This window comes from Argopecten irradians, chromosome 7 (assembly GCF_041381155.1).
Source record: "Argopecten irradians isolate NY chromosome 7, Ai_NY, whole genome shotgun sequence".
Lineage (NCBI taxonomy): Eukaryota > Metazoa > Mollusca > Bivalvia > Pectinida > Pectinidae > Argopecten > Argopecten irradians.
This window is the reverse complement of record NC_091140.1, coordinates 3,688,300-3,707,023: the sequence shown is the minus strand read 5'-3', so window position 1 is coordinate 3,707,023 and position 18,724 is coordinate 3,688,300. Positions and strand designations below refer to the sequence as shown.

At 41.9% G+C, this 18,724-nt stretch overlaps 1 long non-coding RNA gene across 1 annotated transcript in view; it reads right to left on the bottom strand.

Moving 5' to 3' along the window:
- Window positions 1-11,040, bottom strand: part of LOC138327311 (uncharacterized) — a 76,761-nt gene extending 65,721 nt beyond the window's left edge. The window contains exons 1-2 of the long non-coding RNA XR_011209028.1: window positions 10,926-11,040; window positions 3,065-3,345 (exon numbers count right to left, since the gene is read on the bottom strand). This is a non-coding gene — a long non-coding RNA (uncharacterized lncRNA). The remainder of the gene's footprint in view (window positions 1-3,064; window positions 3,346-10,925) is intronic.
- Between the last annotated feature and the right edge of the window lie 7,684 nt (window positions 11,041-18,724).

Here is an 18,724-nt window from a genome sequence, read left to right as displayed (position 1 = left end):
CAGTATTGCTCACCAAGGTTACAATTCAGTGTTGCTCACCAAGGTTACAATTCAGTGTTGCTCACCAAGGTTACAATTCAGTATTGCTCACCAAGGTTACAATTCAGTATTACTCACAAAGGTTACAATTCAGTATTGCTCACCAAGGTTACAATTCAGTATTGCTCACCAAGGTTACAATTCAGTATTACTCACCAAGGTTACAATTCAGTATTGCTTACCAAGGTTACAATCCGGTATTGTTATCATGTTTTGTTTATCAATGTTATAATCAAATCAAGCATCACTTACCAATGCTGTACTTTGTATCAAAGACATTGTTTCTAGAGCTTTTCTTTGTTATACCAAGCGGACAATATCTGAACGAATACGCAGCAATAATCTCGGCGGCTAGGCCTTGTAAAATTAAACTATAGTAAAATCTCGTTAGACTTTTCGCTGGTTACATGTTTATTGATGGTTTCCAGGAAATTCTTAATTATTGTAATCGTTGTTTTATGTGTTGCTAAATGAACACAAATAATGATTTGTTATCCCAATCTTATTCCATCGAATTCTCAAGGACTTGAGGAGACTATTCAAGGAACCCGTAGATCGAGGTTCGATCTTAACTGGATCATTGGAAACTTATGAACGTTTGTTGGTTGTAAAAACAACTCAATATAGCGATCAGTCGTGGTATGTACTTTCCCTGGCAGAGACCATACAGAATACATAAACGAGTTGTCTGACGCCCGTCTAAGCAGTGTTTATTATATAAAAGAGGATACATCAGACCCTATCAGCCTCCATACTAGAGCTGTTAGACCGCAAATTATACGGCTGTTACTGTCACATCACACGACTGTTAAACACGCTTCCCTCGAGACTACCACGCTAATTAGAGGTAGGCACTGTGGTTTGTACTCACAGATAATTGTGAGGAACTTTACTGATGTAACATGAACAAAAACGATTTTACGTTTGTAATGATATACAGCTACATTTCTACTGATTCTGAGGACTATACGAACGTTGGATGACGAGGACGACACTGTGATCTACCATACACAGCTATACCATTAGATACACTAGGCTAGTTTTATCAAAAGCAAACACCATGTGAAACTCCCAAGTCATCAATAGCCACTGATCCGTGCACGTAATGCCGTATACAAAATCAATTTCACTGAATAACGTCCCACTTCCAGTGGCGGAATGTGTACAGACTAACGCCGTATACACAGAAATATTGATACTGGCTTATATTAAAATTCGTCAGGCAATTCTACAATTTCCTTGACAAGCAAAGCATTGCCGCTCGGCAGTCGTCTGGCAAACTTACGATGAATTATAGTTTTAGTTTCTTTGATTGATTTTTGATACTAGTAGAATTGTCGTTGACTGAATACAACCAAAAGCGTAAGTTTTTTTTCTGTCAAAGAGGAACAACTCCTTTATGTATTTCACAGAACAAGTTTTGATTGGTTCAGGACTAGTGAGGTTACATATCAATGAATTTATACTCGCATTAATGTTGCTACGCCAAATTACACTTAATTAACAGATAAACATAGTTGTAACCCATGGATGACATAGTTAGTAATCTTACTTTTACAAAGAAATTAAAGGCCTGATCTACCAGATTATGATGTAATTACTTAAATTGATCTAGGTATATGCTTAACAAGGTTTCAAACAAATTAGATAATTATACTACATGTATAGGCCAGACAAGTAAATACAAATTTGTGGTACAATCTTAACGCGGAAATTTTCATTCGAAAAGTTACACACATGAGTAAGGTTATTACCAATGATGTCTGAGGTGTCTGTCGGTTGTCTGTTGTTGATTTTTTTGTAATCGAGCGCAACTTACCTTCTTTACAGCTTCTCCCTTTGGCCTGTCTTGCTGTATTTTACTTCCCTTGCTTCCTTTGGCCTGCCTTGCTGTATTCTACTTTCCTTGCTTCCTTTGGCCTGTATTGCTGTATTTTACTTTCCTTGCTTCCCTTGGCCTGTATTGCTGTATTTTACTTTCCTTGCTTCCTTTGGCCTGTATTGCTGTATTTTACTTTCCTTGCTTCCTATTGCCTGCCTTGCTGTATTCGACTTTCGATGCTTCCTTTGGCCTGCCTTGCTTTATTCGACTTTCGATGCTTCCTTTGGCCTGTATTGCTGTATTCTACTTTCCTTGCTTCCTTTGGCCTGCCTTGCTGTATTCTACTTTCCTTGCTTCCTTTGGCCTGCCTTGCTTTATTCGACTTTCGATGCTTCCTTTGGCCTGTATTGCTGTATTCTACTTTCCTTGCTTCCTTTGGCCTGCCTTGCTGTATTCTACTTTCCTTGCTTCCTTTGGCCTGCCTTGCTGTATTCTACTTTCCTTGCTTTCTTTGGCCTGTCTTGCTTTATTCGACTTTCGCTGCTTCCTTTGGCCTGCCTTGCTTTATTCGACTTTCGATGCTTCCTTTGGCCTGTATTGCTGTATTCTATTTTCCTTGCTTCCTTTGGCCTGTCTTGCTGTATTCTACTTTCCTTGCTTCCTTTGGCCTGTCTTGCTATATTTTACTTTCCTTGCTTCCTTTGGCCTGTCTTGCTATATTTTACTTTCCTTGCTTCCTTTGGCCTGTCTTGCTGTATTCTACTTTCCTTGCTTCCTTTGGCCTGTCTTGCTATATTTTACTTTCCTTGCTTCCTTTGGCCTGCCTTGCTGTATTCTACTTTCCTTGCTTCCTTTGGCCTGTCTTGCTATATTTTACTTTCCTTGCTTCCTTTGGCCTGTCTTGCTGTATTCTATTTTCCTTGCTTCCTTTGGCCTGCCTTGCTATATTTTACTGTCCTTGCTTCCTTTGGCCTGCCTTGCTGTATTCGACGTTCAATGTTTTCTTTGGTTCGTTTTGCTTTATTCGACCACCACTGCTTTCTTTTGCCTGTCTTGCTTTATTTTCGAGCTTCCTTTAGAGTGCCTTACCTTATTCGACCGCCCATACCGCCTTTTGCCTGCCTTACCCTATTTGACCGCCCATACCGCCTTTTGCCTGCCTTACCTTATTCGACCGCCCATGCTTCCTTTGACCTGCCTTACCTTATTCGACCATCCGTGCTTCCTTTAGACTGCCTTACTTTATTCGGCCGTCCATGTCTATTTTGCCTGCCTTGTTTTATTCCACCTTCCATGTTTCCTGCGGTGTCCCACGCCTCATTTGGCCTTGTTGTCTCCAATACTGGAGATTTATAAAGTCTATATTTATAGAGTCTACAATGGCTGCTATGTTGATGGGAACTAAATTGGAAATTGTCCATCGTTTTCATTTTTATCACTGTTAATTGCAGTTAACAGACGCACGTGGAACTTGGCTGCAAAATCTACAATTTTGAAAATAAATGCTTGAGTTGGAATTTGTGGTAGGCTAGGTATATTGAGTATTTATCAGTTTGTCTGGACTCATGATTTGTTGTTAACTTCCTGGGAAAAGTGCAATGTCTAACTTGTAAAAGCTTACATGGAGCTAGAGATTTATGATTGGTCAAGACCTTGGATTTGTAAATTATTGTGGAAAAGACACAACGTGCCAGAGTACTAAGTCTATATTCGGTGTTGTTTCCTTGTCTTAACGAGAGGGAAAATCTATAGCAGACAAACAAACAAGCGACTTCGGGAAATTAACAGATTTCCGGGAAAGATCCATCAATGTCCGGACCAGGCTCCAGATTATTCGTGTTAATTAAGTGACGTGATGGGTCTGATCGATCTGGGTATACAGGGTAGGTCATAGGACGGGGGCGTTAACATTGATCTGGGTGGGTATACAGGGTAGGTCATAGGACGGGCGGTAACATTGATCTGGGTGGGTATACAGGGTAGGTCATAGGACGGGGGCGGTAACATTGATGTGGGTTAACTGGGGCGTGGGTAAACAGGGTTAGGTCATAGGTCAGGGGGCGGTAACATTGATCTGGGTGGGTAAACAGGGTAGGTCATAGGTCAGGGGGCGGTAACATTGATCTTGGTGGGTATACAGGGTAGGTCATAGGTCAGGGGGCGGTAACATTGATCTGGACAGGTATATACAGGGTAGGTCATAGGACGGGGGCGTTAACATTGATCTGGGTGGGTATACAAGGTAGGTCATAGGACGAGGCGGTAACATTGATCTGGGTGGGTATATACAGGGTGGGTCATAGGGCGGGGGCGGTAAAATTGATCTGGACGGGTATATACAGGGTAGGTCATAGGACGGGGCGGTAACATTGATCTGGGTGGATAAACAGGGTAGGTCATAGGTCAGGGGGCGGTAACATTGATCTGGGTGGGTATATACAGGGTGGGTCATAGGGCGGGGCGGTAAAATTGATCTGGACGGGTATATACAGGGTAGGTCATAGGACGGGGGCGGTAACATTGATCTGGGTGGGTATACAGGGTAGGTCATAGGACGGGGGCGTTAACATTGATCTGGTTGGGTATACAGGGTAGGTCATAGGACGGGGGCGTTAACATTGATCTTGGTGGGTATACAGGGTAGGTCATAGGACGGGGCAGTAACATTGATCTGGGTGGGTATACAGGGTAGGTCATAGGACGGGGGCGGTAACATTGATCTGGACAGGTATACAGGGTAGGTCATAGCACGGGGCGGTAACATTGATCTTGGTTGGTATACAGGGTAGGTCATAGGACGGGGGCGTTAACATTGATCTGGGTATACAGGGTAGGTCATAGGTCAGGGGTGTTAACATTGATCCGGGTTGGTATACAAGGTAGGTCATAGGTCAGGGGGCGGTAACATTGATCTGGGTTGGTATATACAGGGTAGGTCATAGGACGGGGGCGGTAAAATCGATCTGGGTGGGTATACAGGGTAGGTCATAGGACGGGGCAGTAACATTGATCTGGGTGGGTATACAGGGTAGGTCATAGGTCAGGAGGCGGTAACATTGATCTGGGTGAGTATACAGGGTAGGTCATAGGACGGGGGCGGTAACATTGATCTGGACAGGTATACAGGGTAGGTCATAGGACGGGGGCGTTAACATTGATCTGGTTGGGTATACAAGGTAGGTCATAGGTCAGGGGGCGGTAACATTGATCTGGGTGGGTATACAGGGTAGGTCATAGGACGGGGGCGGTAACATTGATCTGGGTGGGTATACAGGGTAGGTCATAGGACGGGGCAGTAACATTGATCTGGACGGGTATACAAGGTAGGTCATAGGACGGGGCAGTAACATTGATCTGGACGGGAATATACAGGGTAGGTCATAGCACGGGGCGGTAACATTGATCTGGGTGGGTATACAGGGTAGGTCATAGAACGGGGGCGGTAACATTGATCTGGGTGGGTATACAGGGTAGGTCATAGGACGGGGCGGTAACATTGATCTGGACGGGTATATACAGGGTAGGTCATAGCACGGGGCGGTAACATTGATCTGGACGGGTATATACAGGGTAGGTCATAGCACGGGGCGGTAACATTGATCTGGGTGGATAAACAGGGTAGGTCATAGGTCAGGGGGCGGTAACATTGATCTGGGTGGGTATATACAAGGTAGGTCATAGGTCAGGGGGCGGTAACATTGATCTGGGTGGATAAACAGGGTAGGTCATAGGTCAGGGGGCGGTAACATTGATCTGGGTGGGTATATACAGGGTGGGTCATAGGGCGGGGCGGTAAAATTGATCTGGACGGGTATATACAGGGTAGGTCATAGGACGGGGGCGGTAACATTGATCTGGGTGGGTATACAGGGTAGGTCATAGGACGGGGGCGTTTAACATTGATCTGGGTGGGTATACAGGGTAGGTCATAGGACGGGGGCGTTAACATTGATCTTGGTGGGTATACAGGGTAGGTCATAGGACGGGGGAGTAACATTGATCTGGGTGGGTATACAGGGTAGGTCATAGGACGGGGGCGGTAACATTGATCTGGACAGGTATACAGGGTAGGTCATAGCACGGGGCGGTAACATTGATCTGGGTGGGTATACAGGGTAGGTCATAGGACGGGGGCGTTAACATTGATCTGGGTATACAGGGTAGGTCATAGGTCAGGGGTGTTAACATTGATCCGGGTGGGTATACAAGGTAGGTCATAGGTCAGGGGGCGTAACATTGATTTGGGTGGGTATATACAGGGTAGGTCATAGGACGGGGGCGGTAAAATTGATCTGGGTGGGTATACAGGGTAGGTCATAGGACGGGGCGGTAACATTGATCTGGGTGGGTATACAGGGTAGGTCATAGGTCAGGAGGCGGTAACATTGATCTGGGTGAGTATACAGGGTAGGTCATAGGACGGGGGCGGTAACATTGATCTGGACAGGTATACAGGGTAGGTCATAGGACGGGGGCGTTAACATTGATCTGGTTGGGTATACAAGGTAGGTCATAGGTCAGGGGGCGGTAACATTGATCTGGGTGGGTATACAGGGTAGGTCATAGGACGGGGGCGGAAAAATTGATCTGGGTGGGTATACAGGGTAGGTCATAGGACGGGGCAGTAACAGATTGGGTATTGATCTGGGTGGGTAACAAGTGGTCATGAGGGTAGGTCATAGGACGGGGCGGTAACATTGATCTGGACGGGTATATACAGGGTAGGTCATAGCACGGGGCGGTAACATTGATCTGGGTGGGTATACAGGGTAGGTCATAGGACGGGGGCGGTAACATTGATCTGGGTGGGTATACAGGGTAGGTCATAGGACGGGGCGGTAACATTGATCTGGACGGGTATATACAGGGTAGGTCATAGAGCACGGGGCGGTAACATTGATCTGGACGGGTATATACAGGGTAGGTCATAGCACGGGGCGGTAACATTGATCTGGGTGGATAAACAGGGTAGGTCATAGGTCAGGGGGCGGTAACATTGATCTGGGTGGGTATATATACAAGGTAGGTCATAGGTCAGGGGGCGGTAACATTGATCTGGGTGGATAAACAGGGTAGGTCATAGGTCAGGGGGCGGTAACATTGATCTGGGTGGGTATACAGGGTAGGTCATAGAACGGGGGCGGTAACATTGATCTGGACGGGAATATACAGGGTAGGTCATAGGACGGGGCGGTAACATTGATCTGGGTAGATAAACAGGGTAGGTCATAGGGCGGGGCGGTAACATTGATCTGGGTGGGTATACAGGGTAGGTCATAGCACGTGGCGGTAACATTGATCTGGACAGGTATTCAGGGTAGGTCATAGGACGGGGGTTGTTAACATTGACCTTGGTATACAGGGTAGGTCATAGGACGGGGGCGGTAACATTGATCTGGGTGGGTATACAGGGTAGGTCATAGGACGGGGGCAGTAACATTGATCTGGACGGGTATATACAGGGTAGGTCATAGCACGGGGCGGTAACATTGATCTGGACGGGAATATACAGGGTAGGTCATAGCACGGGGCCGGTAACATTGATCTGGGTGGGTATACAGGGTAGGTCATAGAACGGGGGCGGTAACATTGATCTGGGTGGGTATACAGGGTAGGTCATAGGACGGGGCGGTAACATTGATCTGGACGGGTATATACAGGGTAGGTCATAGCACGGGGCGGTAACATTGATCTGGGTGGGTATACAGGGTAGGTCATAGGACGATGGTTGTTAACATTGATCTGGGTGGGTATACAGGGTAGGTCATAGGACGATGGTTGTTAACATTGACCTGGGTATACATGGTAGGTCATAGAACGGGGGCGGTAACATTGATCTGGGTGGGTATACAAGGTAGGTCATAGGACGGGGGCGTTAACATTCATCTGGGTGGGTATACAGGGTAGGTCATCGGTCAGGGGTGGTAACATTGATCTGGGTGGGTATACATGGTAGGTCATAGAACGGGGGCGGTAACATTGATCTGGGTGGGTATACAGGGTAGGTCATAGGACGGGGGCGTTAACATTGATCTGGGTGGGTATACAAGGTAGGTCATAGGTCAGGGGGCGGTAACATTGATCTGGGTGGGTATATACAGGGTAGGTCATAGCACTGGGCGGTATCATTGATCTGGGTGGGTATACAAGGTAGGTCATAGGTCAGGAGTGTTAACATCGATCTGGACGGGAATATACAGGGTAGGTCATAGGACGGGGCGGTAACATTGATCTGGGTGGGTATACAGGTTAGGTCATAGGTCAGGGGTGTTAACATTGATCTGGGTGGGTATACAAGGTAGGTCATAGGTCAGGGGGCGGTAACATTGATCTGGGTGGGTATATACAGGGTAGGTCATAGGACGGGGCGGTAAAATTGATCTGGGTGGGTATAAAGGGTAGGTCATAGGACGGGGCGGTAACATTGATCTGGGTGGGTATATACAGGGTAGGTCATAGGTCAGGAGGCGGTAACTTGATCTGGGTGGGTATACAGGGTAGGTCATAGGACGGGGCAGTAAACATTGATCTGGGTGGGTATACAGGGTAGGTCATAGGACGGGGGCGTTAACATTGATCTGGGTGGGTATACAAGGTAGGTCATAGGTCAGGGGGCGGTAACATTGATCTGGGTGGGTATATACAGGGTAGGTCATAGGACGGGGGCGGTAACATTGATCTGGGTGGGTATACAGGGTAGGTCATAGGACGGGGGCGGTAAAATTGATCTGGGTGGGTATACAGGGTAGGTCATAGGACGGGGGCGGTAACATTGATCTGGGTGGGTATATACAGGGTAGGTCATAGGTCAGGGGGCGGTAACATTGATCTGGGTGGGTATACAGGGTAGGTCATAGGACGGGGGCGGTAAAATTGATCTGGACGGGTATATACAGGGTAGGTCATAGGACGGGGGCGGTAACATTGATCTGGGTGGGTATACAAGGTAGGTCATAGGTCAGGGGGCGGTAACATTGATCTGGGTTGGTATATACAGGGTAGGTCATAGGACGGGGGCGGTAAAATTGATCTGGGTGGGTATACAGGTAGGTCATAGGACGGGGGCGGTAAATTGATCTGGGTGGGTATACAGGGTAGGTCATAGGACGGGGGCGGTAACATTGATCTGGACGGGTATATACAGGGTAGGTCATAGGACGGGGCGGTAACATTGATCTGGGTTGGTATATACAGGGTAGGTCATAGGACGGGGGCGGTAACATTGATCTGGGTGGGTATACAGGGTAGGTCATAGGACGGGGGCGGTAACATTGATCTGGGTGGGTATATACAGGGTAGGTCATAGGACGGGGCGGTAACATTGATCTGGGTGGGTATACAGGGTAGGTCATAGCACTGGGGCGGTAACATTGATCTGGGTGGGTATACAGGGTAGGTCATAGGACGGGGGCGGTAACATTGATCTGGGTGGGTATACAAGGTAGGTCATAGGACGGGGGCGTTAACATTGATCTGGGTGGGTATACAGTAGGTCATGGTCATGGTCAGGGGTGTTAACATCGATCTGGACAGGGTAGGTCATAGACGGGGGCGTTAACATTGATCTGGACAGGTATACAGGGTAGGTCATAGGACGGGGGCGTTAACATTGATCCGGGTGGGTATACAAGATAGGTCATAGGTCAGGGGGCGGTAACATTGATCTGGGTGGGTATATACAGGGTAGGTCATAGGACGGGGGCGGTAAAATTGATCTGGGTGGGTATACAGGGTAGGTCATAGGACGGGGCAGTAACATTGATCTGGGTGGGTATACAGGGTAGGTCATAGGTCAGGAGGCGGTAACATTGATCTGGGTGGGTATATACAGGGTAGGTCATAGGACGGGGCGGTAACATTGATCTGGGTGGGTATACAGGGTAGGTCATAGGACGGGGGCGGTAACATTGATCTGGGTGGGTATACAGGGTAGGTCATAGGACGGGGGCGGTAACATTGATCTGGGTGGGTATACAGGGTAGGTCATAGGTCAGGGGGCGGTAACATTGATCTGGGTGGGTATATACAGGGTAGGTCATAGGACGGGGCGGTAACATTGATCTGGGTGGGTATACAGGTAGGTCATAGGTCGGGGCGTAACATTGATCTGGGTGGGTATATACAGGGTAGGTCATAGGACGGGGGCGGTAACATTGATCTGGGTGGGTATACAGGGTAGGTCATAGGACGGGGCGTAACATTGATCTGGACGGGTATACAGGGTAGGTCATAGCACGGGGCGGTAACATTGATCTGGGTGGGTATACAGGGTAGGTCATAGCACTGGGCGGTAACATTGATCTGGGTGGGTATACAGGGTAGGTCATAGAACGGGGGCGGTAACATTGATCTGGGTGGGTATACAGGGTAGGTCATAGGACGGGGGCGTTAACATTGATCTGGGTGGGTATACAGGGTAGGTCATAGGTCAGGGGTGTTAACATCGATCTGGACGGGAATATACAGGGTAGGTCATAGGACGGGGCGGTAACATTGATCTGGGTGGGTATACAGGTTAGGTCATAGGTCAGGGGTGTTAACATCGATCTGGACGGGTATTTACAGTGTAGGCCATAGGACGGGGTGGTAACATTGATCTGGGTATATAGGGTAGGTCATAGGACGTGGCTGTAACATCGATCTTGACGGGTGTATACAGGGTAGGTCATAGGATGGGGCGTTAACATTGATATGGGTTGGTATACAGGGTAGGTCATAGGACGGGGGCGTTAACATTGGCCTTGGTATACAGGGTAGGACATAGATCAGGGGGCGGTAACATCGATCTGGTCGGGATATTTTTTACCGTTTCTTTATACAATTGTTAATTTTAAAAATGTTTGTATCATATATAAATATAAAACATATATGTATTGTTTACAATTTCCCCAAATTCTATGAAAAACAGCAATATACACGTAATGTTACGTCAAAATGTAAACAAAGCCATGTGTTTCTTTTAAAAAAAAAATGCCCCTTTAAGTTGCATAGAATATTTCCATACGCAAGTTCAAAGTTCAATGTTACCATGCAGTTACGGTAAACAAAATCGGCTAGTACTTACGTATTGTGATCAAGCCTAGCAAGTGTAAATATACATGTATAGTGGAAGTCACATGCCACCATTCGGACTGACATTTTTCCCTCCCTGTACAACAATGTTCAAATACATGGATTATGTAATATAATCGACTGTTTTGCTGGAGCGGAAGTTCGTTAAATGCAGCTACTTCCGATTCTGCTGAAATTATAATTTTGTTTATATTAGTGTGTACAATATGGTGTGAACACAAAGATTACGTTTATAATTGCATGAATGTGTTACGGCAAGAAAAAAATGTTTTAGAGACCTCAGGGTTATAAACATTGATTACAGTTGATAAATAGAGCACTGAAACATTTTAGGAGTCTAGATGAAAATTCTTCAAAATGGTCCATGATCACTCTGGTGAGTCCAAATATATATAAACTGTAACTAATTATCGGGTCCCTGTGTTAGACACCGACCCTTATACATATACAGTGCATGATTAATGTTGACTTTTCGTATTCACCGATTACCATCATTATACATTGATGATATTATAAATTAAGGTGTTAATCGTTGTTGGTTAAATTACCATAAATACTACAATGTAGTTATGGCCGCTTCCGTGTAATAGGATACTATACGGGGAAAAAAAATTTCACGTGCGATTGGATTTGGCGTATTTTGATATCACAAGTCACGAAAATAAATTTTCGCGAAAAAAGTTTCCACGAAAAGTACAGTATGCGTAAGGAAGCGTTTTAAATTGCTGTGAAATAGTTCGGTGATATGAATACTTAATCATCATCAACAACTCCAACAGGTACTAGAAAATGGAATTTGAGCTTTAATTTTGATACAGAAATGTGGTTAAAAATATCTACTCTTCCATTTAAGGTAACAAAAAATTCCAAATTGATATGGTTTCAAGTCAGAATTATTCATCATATATTGGTTACTAATACCTTCCTTCATAAGATAGGAATAAATCCTAGTCCTACTTTATTAGATTTATTGTTTATTCCCTTTGCATATAATAAAGATTCATTTCTTTTTGGAATAGTTTTACAAAATTGTAGTTCTGTTGACAATGAAATTTTGATAATTATGAAACATTACATTTATAAAACCAGATGTCTTAGCAACTCTTTAAATATCAATGCTCTTATTAATATAATTAAGGATACTTTTTTAGTTCAAAAATTTATGTTTTTTAGTCAAAGTGACCACGTTAAAAGGCAATTTGAAATAGGCTGGAGGAAATGGAACCTTTATTGGACCTTTAAGTATATACCTTTACCCTTGTCTTTCACTTAGTCTTTTACTACAACTAACTTACTTTTATTTTCTTTTTATCTTTTGTTAGGGTTCATATAGCTGATAGCACAACGATTCTTCAGAACAATTTTTCATTATTTTTTTTTTTACTTAATGTAATATATTTAAACTATAATATAGTGTATGTGTAACGGTACCTCCTCCCTCTTCTTTCTTCTTCCTTCTTATCTTTCTTCTTTAGTATGTCTGTATGTTTGTCTGTCTGTCTGTCTGTATGTATGTGTGTGTGTGTGTGTGTGTGTGTGTGTGTATGTGTGTGTGTGTGAGAGAGAGAGAGAGTGAGAGCATGCATATATGTGCGTTATGGTTTGCTATTAATGGTTAATATATGTTTTTATGGATGTCTCATAACGTGCAATTTGATGTTCTGAAGTATTGTGAATGAGTGCATATGCAAGTGTTTGTGTGTTAGTGTCAATATATTTATATATACTGTGTAAAATGTTCGAAAATTAAAAATAAAAAAAAAATGAATACTTAATCATGCCCCCATAACCCCATTACCAGATATGTCTACGGAATATTTATCGAACTTTAATCTACTGGTAAACTTCTGAAATGCTAAAGGACACCAGGATAGGTCAAGATGTAACAGGAAAAATATATTATAAAAGTATATATGTTTCTGGATATAATTATGTCGATTGCAGTTAATTAAGAAATCTCTGTGATTTCTCTATACACTGTCGAGTGTAAAACACTTGATTCGTTAAAGTGAATAGTCGGGCAAAGAAAACCAGTTTAAATACGTTCATTGGCCTTCCAAAAGTTCTCACATATTAATACGACGGCCAAGTTCTGCTTAGTTTCCCAGTTCTGACCATTAAAGTAAAGAAAACTTGAAAGCATTGAAAGCGAGGCTGCGTGGAAATGTAACCACGGACATAGGCCTAGTTCGTACGCAGACAGATTTTGACGAGAGATTTTATTTTTCCATTTCATAAGAAATTGTACTGGATACATTCACACCATTTTTACCGACTTTAGCCATCCTTGCCCGACTGTTCACTTTAAGTATAGATAGTTAGTCTCACTCTTGCAACCGTAACTTCATTACCAAGGTTACAAATTTCTGAGGACATCACAATATCACAAAACATGAAGAGTAGCGTCTATACGAGTTATCGCCCTTTGAACTGTTTTCAAAAATGAACTTGATAGCTGGTGAAATTTTCAAAGAATCTCGTCATATACGAGTTACCTCCCTTCGAATCATTTAATGCAGAATATTGAACTTATTCGGGGATATTTTAATTCTTTTAAGATAAAGGCCATGTAAAGTGGATCTTATCAGATATACAAATCTCATGTGTTAAAGTGTCTTACGTGTTTACATCAGTTTAATTAAATCAAAATAAGACTTAATTAAATCTATCGGGTACTACACGGTTGTACTGATTACAGCACTCCGGTAACAGGAGTAATCCGTGTTATAAATCCGTTATATAGTGACGACAGACGTTTTTGGTGTACAGTCGAAGTGTGAACATACAGATTTCTATCCATCATCAGCGCCATGTCTGTCAACAAAATTATACGTCGGTGGTGACAAACCAAAACATGACAACACACGGATACACCTGTATTTTAACCATGGCGAGGTCGCGGTCTGCGCGCCTTAACAAACCCTCGAGAGCACGTGAGTTTATTTTATTATTTTAGTAAATACCACATGACATCACGTGCTATATACGTGCTTTTTATACACTACTATATTACTGTCTATTGTTGTGACTTTCGTCACAATGTATATGTTACACAAACAATGTTTTCTTATATGTTTTTTTTTCAATTTCCATGGTTTAGTTGATGCCAGTATATATATGTACAGATGTATCTCTTTATGGACATTTGACATATTATTTAAAATGCCGATAACTAAAGTTCGTAATAATTGTTCGCCGAGTACTGATAATATGTTATCACCGACACGTTTTTGATTGTCCTATTATGGAATGCTCTATGTTTCAACAAACCTGATTCAGATTCTTTGCCATCAACACCCAATCGCATCTCGTCCGGTAAATCTTGTTATCGCTATTTCTCAGAGAGTCCTGGAGAGATATTGCCTATGTTCCCCTTAGCCTATAGTTGCGAATCTGAAAACAAGATGACCGACTGGTGGCCATCATTGATTTTAATTTTCAAAGTGTTGTTGCTATTTCTCATTAAAGGAAAACATCTTCCTGAAATTTCATGAATAGGTTCTTATTGATCCCTAGTTGTAGATATTTCAATTGAAGACTGATCTGGAAACAAGATGGCTGAAAGAAATCTTCCTAAACTATGTTCGCCTTTCTCCTGTGTTGTGCCTAGTCAAGTTTCAATCTGATCTGAAAACAAAACGGCTACCCGACGACTGTCTTTGATTTTGACATTTGTTTTTTGTTTTCATTATTTCTAAGTCAGTTCATGTTTAAAAAACTATCATTTTTAAAATGATTTTGTAGGGTCTGCTTGATGCATATTTTAATGTATCAAATTGTAAACAAATTCAACTATGTGTAGAGGAAAAGGGAAGGAAAGAAAAAACTTTCCTTTGACTGACAAAGATAGTTTTATGGATGATTCCAACATCCCCATAAAGTCTCTCATTTCTGAATCTTACGGATCTATGAGTCCGGGGTACGGATCTATGAGTCCGAGGTAAGCATGCTTTAATTCACTACAGTTCGTATATGGTTATATACTTCACTTTCTGCTCCAAAGCCACGTTTGCTATTGAAGTGTGAATTGGGATGTTTAAGAATGGCATTTCTAAAGTTTTGTTATTTTGCGAACACGATGAACGTAAAATGCATGACAGCTACAGTGACAATGCTGATTTTCCATGACTGTGACAAATTAGTTTTACATTTCAAAAGGTACGAAATCCATGACGTAGTCTATGTTGTCATAGCGATTATAAGGCCCACCTGAATCTTGTAGTTTCAAAGCTATGCAATAAACGTACAACTTCCAGACAGCTGTTTTGGAGTATTGATGTGGTTTTGAACTGATGACATATATTTATCTATCGATGGTATTATGGACTTTGGAAAATAATTATTAGCGCTTTAATGGTCTAGAAAATGTTTTGTCTTTCATCATCATTTCTTTTATTCCTCAAAACTGTGATACAAAGATTAAATACAAGGTAAATATATGCATTTGAAGTTATAGTCATTAATACATGTTCAATTGTATATCTACATTATGAGGATTATGGTATTAATTATCAGGTTTTATCAAGATGATATTATAAATTACTAGTAATATACATATATACTTTCTTGATGTATGGTATCAAGTTGACTACAATAGCATAGAGACTCAATCATGTTGTTAATTCATAACATAAGAAAATTTTTTAATAATCATCAATAGAAAGACAGTATAGCTAATATATAACTCGAATCATTCGAGATATTGAATATAACATTAGTTAAAGTATAGGCCATAAATAGCTCGAATCTTCAAGAAACAGGAAATTATCTGTGAAATCAAACTGAATAGGTTCTATGTAATTATATAGTAATATAAACTTCTAAATATGAATTATTAAAATTCCCAGTCATGAGTAACCCGATTTAAATAGGCATATAGCGGTGATATAAAACATCAAAGACAGTTTTCAATGGGATACAATGGCATAGAAAGCGTGTTCCTAACACTTGGAGTTCATGGTTCTTGGACTAAAATCGTACTACTGTATCGATGATAAGTAGTTTATTTATAGATTCACGTGTTCTAACACATGGTATTTATTTAATCTTTGTTTTAACAAATTGACTTCTCATTCTGTCGAAAACAGTATGAGGATATATGTAAGTTGCCGCTGATAAAATTTGTGGTTCGTTTTGTATTTTACTGATAAAAGAATATGATGAGATGTATTAAAAATTGATATTAAATATTTAACTGCATAGCTAGGAAAATTGATTTATAAAAGGATTTAAAATATGGTAAAACCTAAGAAAACTTAATAAATGCTGTGTTAGAAGATGTTTGTTAATAAAATTGTGTTAGAAGATGTTTGTTTGAATAATTAACATCCTATTAACAGTCAATATCATTAGGACGCCATGTAATAGGCATGTATACGTGTGTAGCGTGTATGAAATGTGTGGTGCGTGTTTTATGAGACTACACTATATTCGTGTTGTACCTCCCTTGTAATAAAGGAACTGTTGTCCTTTTTAAGTGCTATTTCACTGAAGCATGCCGCCGAAGACACCAAGCAACACACCCCACCCGGTCACATTATACTGCCAACAGGCAGTCTTTGGTGTATCTCGGTATCTCGAAACATAACATAGCATGCTGAGTATGTACATGTACGTGTGGGGAAAAAACCAGTTTGATATATTTTGGTTAAAGGCCCACTACCTTGTCTTTGGTGTATCTCGGTCAGGGGACAGAACGCAGAGCCTTTCTCACAGTGACGAACGCTCAACTGAAGGTTCAAAGTGAGGCGGTGTCAAGGGGGGCATCAGAAACTCGGAATAAATGAAGTTTGAAAGAAGAGAAAGGATACGATTCCAAATTTAGTCGTCTTTTACGATCACGCAATAGGGACAGCAGGTATAATTCTAACATCCCATCTGCAGAGTCAAAGTGCATTGTAAATGAGTAATTACCATCCATGTTGTTGAGGAAGTACATGTAGAGTTGGTATGAAGTAATAACTCAGCCATTATGTGTTCGAGCTGCTAGTAAATAATTTCATTTCAATTGAATGTTTGGTAGTAAGTAATTACTCTCCTTATGGTCGAGTTGGTAGTAAGTAATTACTCTCCTTATGGTCGAGTTGGTAGTAAGTGATTACTCTCCTTATGGTCGAGTTGGTAGTAAGTGATTACTCTCTTTATGGTCGAGTTGGTAGTAAGTGAAAATTCTCCTTATGGTCGAGTTGGTAGTAAGTGATTACTCTCCTTATGGTCGAGTTGGTAGTAAGTGATTATTCTCCTTATGGTCGAGTTGGTAGTAAGTGATTACTCTCCTTATGGTCGAGTTGGTAGTAAGTGATTACTCTCCTTATGGTCGAGTTGGTAGTAAGTAATTACTCTCCATGTAGTTTGTAATACGTCATGATACTCCATTTGCTAGAGGAAGTTAGTCCACTAAACCATACTCCATTTGCTAGAGGAAGTTTGTCCACTAAACCTGCCTATATTACTAGGCTTTATTTTTGCCTAATATATACCGCTGACGTAGCGTAGGCCAAATCTGTCCTACGATTTCTATTTTTAAGAGGAACCGCGAGCTGAGTATATATAAGGAAAAAAAACCTAATAATATAGGCATGTTTAGCGGACTAGTAGGAAGTAACCCCTTCATGTGGTCGAATTGATATCGGACAATACCCTCTATATGATATGGCAGTAAGTAATTGCATTACAGTTGGTTGTTTGGCAATAAGTAAATACTCTCCATGCAGTCGAGTTGGAAGTAAGTAATTATTACCTTCGATATGGTCGAGTTGATAGTAGCCATGTGGTCGAGTTGGTAGTAAACAATTATCATCCATATGGTCGAGTTAGTAGTAAGTGATTACCTTTCATGTGGTCGAGTTGGTAATAAATAATTATCATTCATATGGTCGAGTTGGTAGTAAGTGATTACCCTTCATGTGGTCGAGTTGGTAGTAAATAATTATCATCCGTATGGTCGAGTTGGTAGTAAATGATTACCCTTCATGTGGTCGAGTTGGCAATAAGTAATTACTCTTTTTGTGGTCAAGTTGATAAATGATGAACATTTTACTGTGGCTGAGTAGATAAATACTTTTACTATGTAATACTTTTCTGCGGTCGAATTGATAAAACTATGGTAGAGTAAATAATCGACAAAAAGTTCTTTGAAGAACATTTGCTAGCTGATTAATCTGTTTACTGTGGTTGTGGAACTATTTATAGTCTTGCAATTAAAGGGCTTGATTAAAAACAAAGCCTTGGCCAACTCGACCAATACATTTTATAGGACTTGTCTCTGGCATTTCACAAGGCGATTATTCTATAGTTCAGCTGTACCTGACCTATTGCCTTGAAGCTGTGGTATGTATATATAATTACGGTCCGTCCAGACTTCGTAGACTGTTGTGTGGGCCATGACGACGATTATAGTTACGTATTTCCGTTTGTCTGGTGATGTATTTACCTGGAGTTTTACACCTGGATCAGATTACTGCTAATTAAAGGTACAACCAGAACCTGTTAATGTCTGCGACCCTGACGTAACCTCTAATCGGCGGTTATATCTAGGCTGTTATACAACATTTTGTACATTACATAGATTTTGATTATGGACCCAAGATCATGAAATAGTATTCTGAAACGAACTTAAATTTAGACCAATCATAGATGACGTTACAAAAAAGTAACATCATTTTTGATTGACCTAGCAAAACTTGAGTCTAAGATTGTGTCATGATCCCAGAGCTTATCTGGTTTACTTTACCAATTGAAAAATATCCAATCTTGCTAAAAACCACCCACCCGTCCGTGCATGTAGGTCAG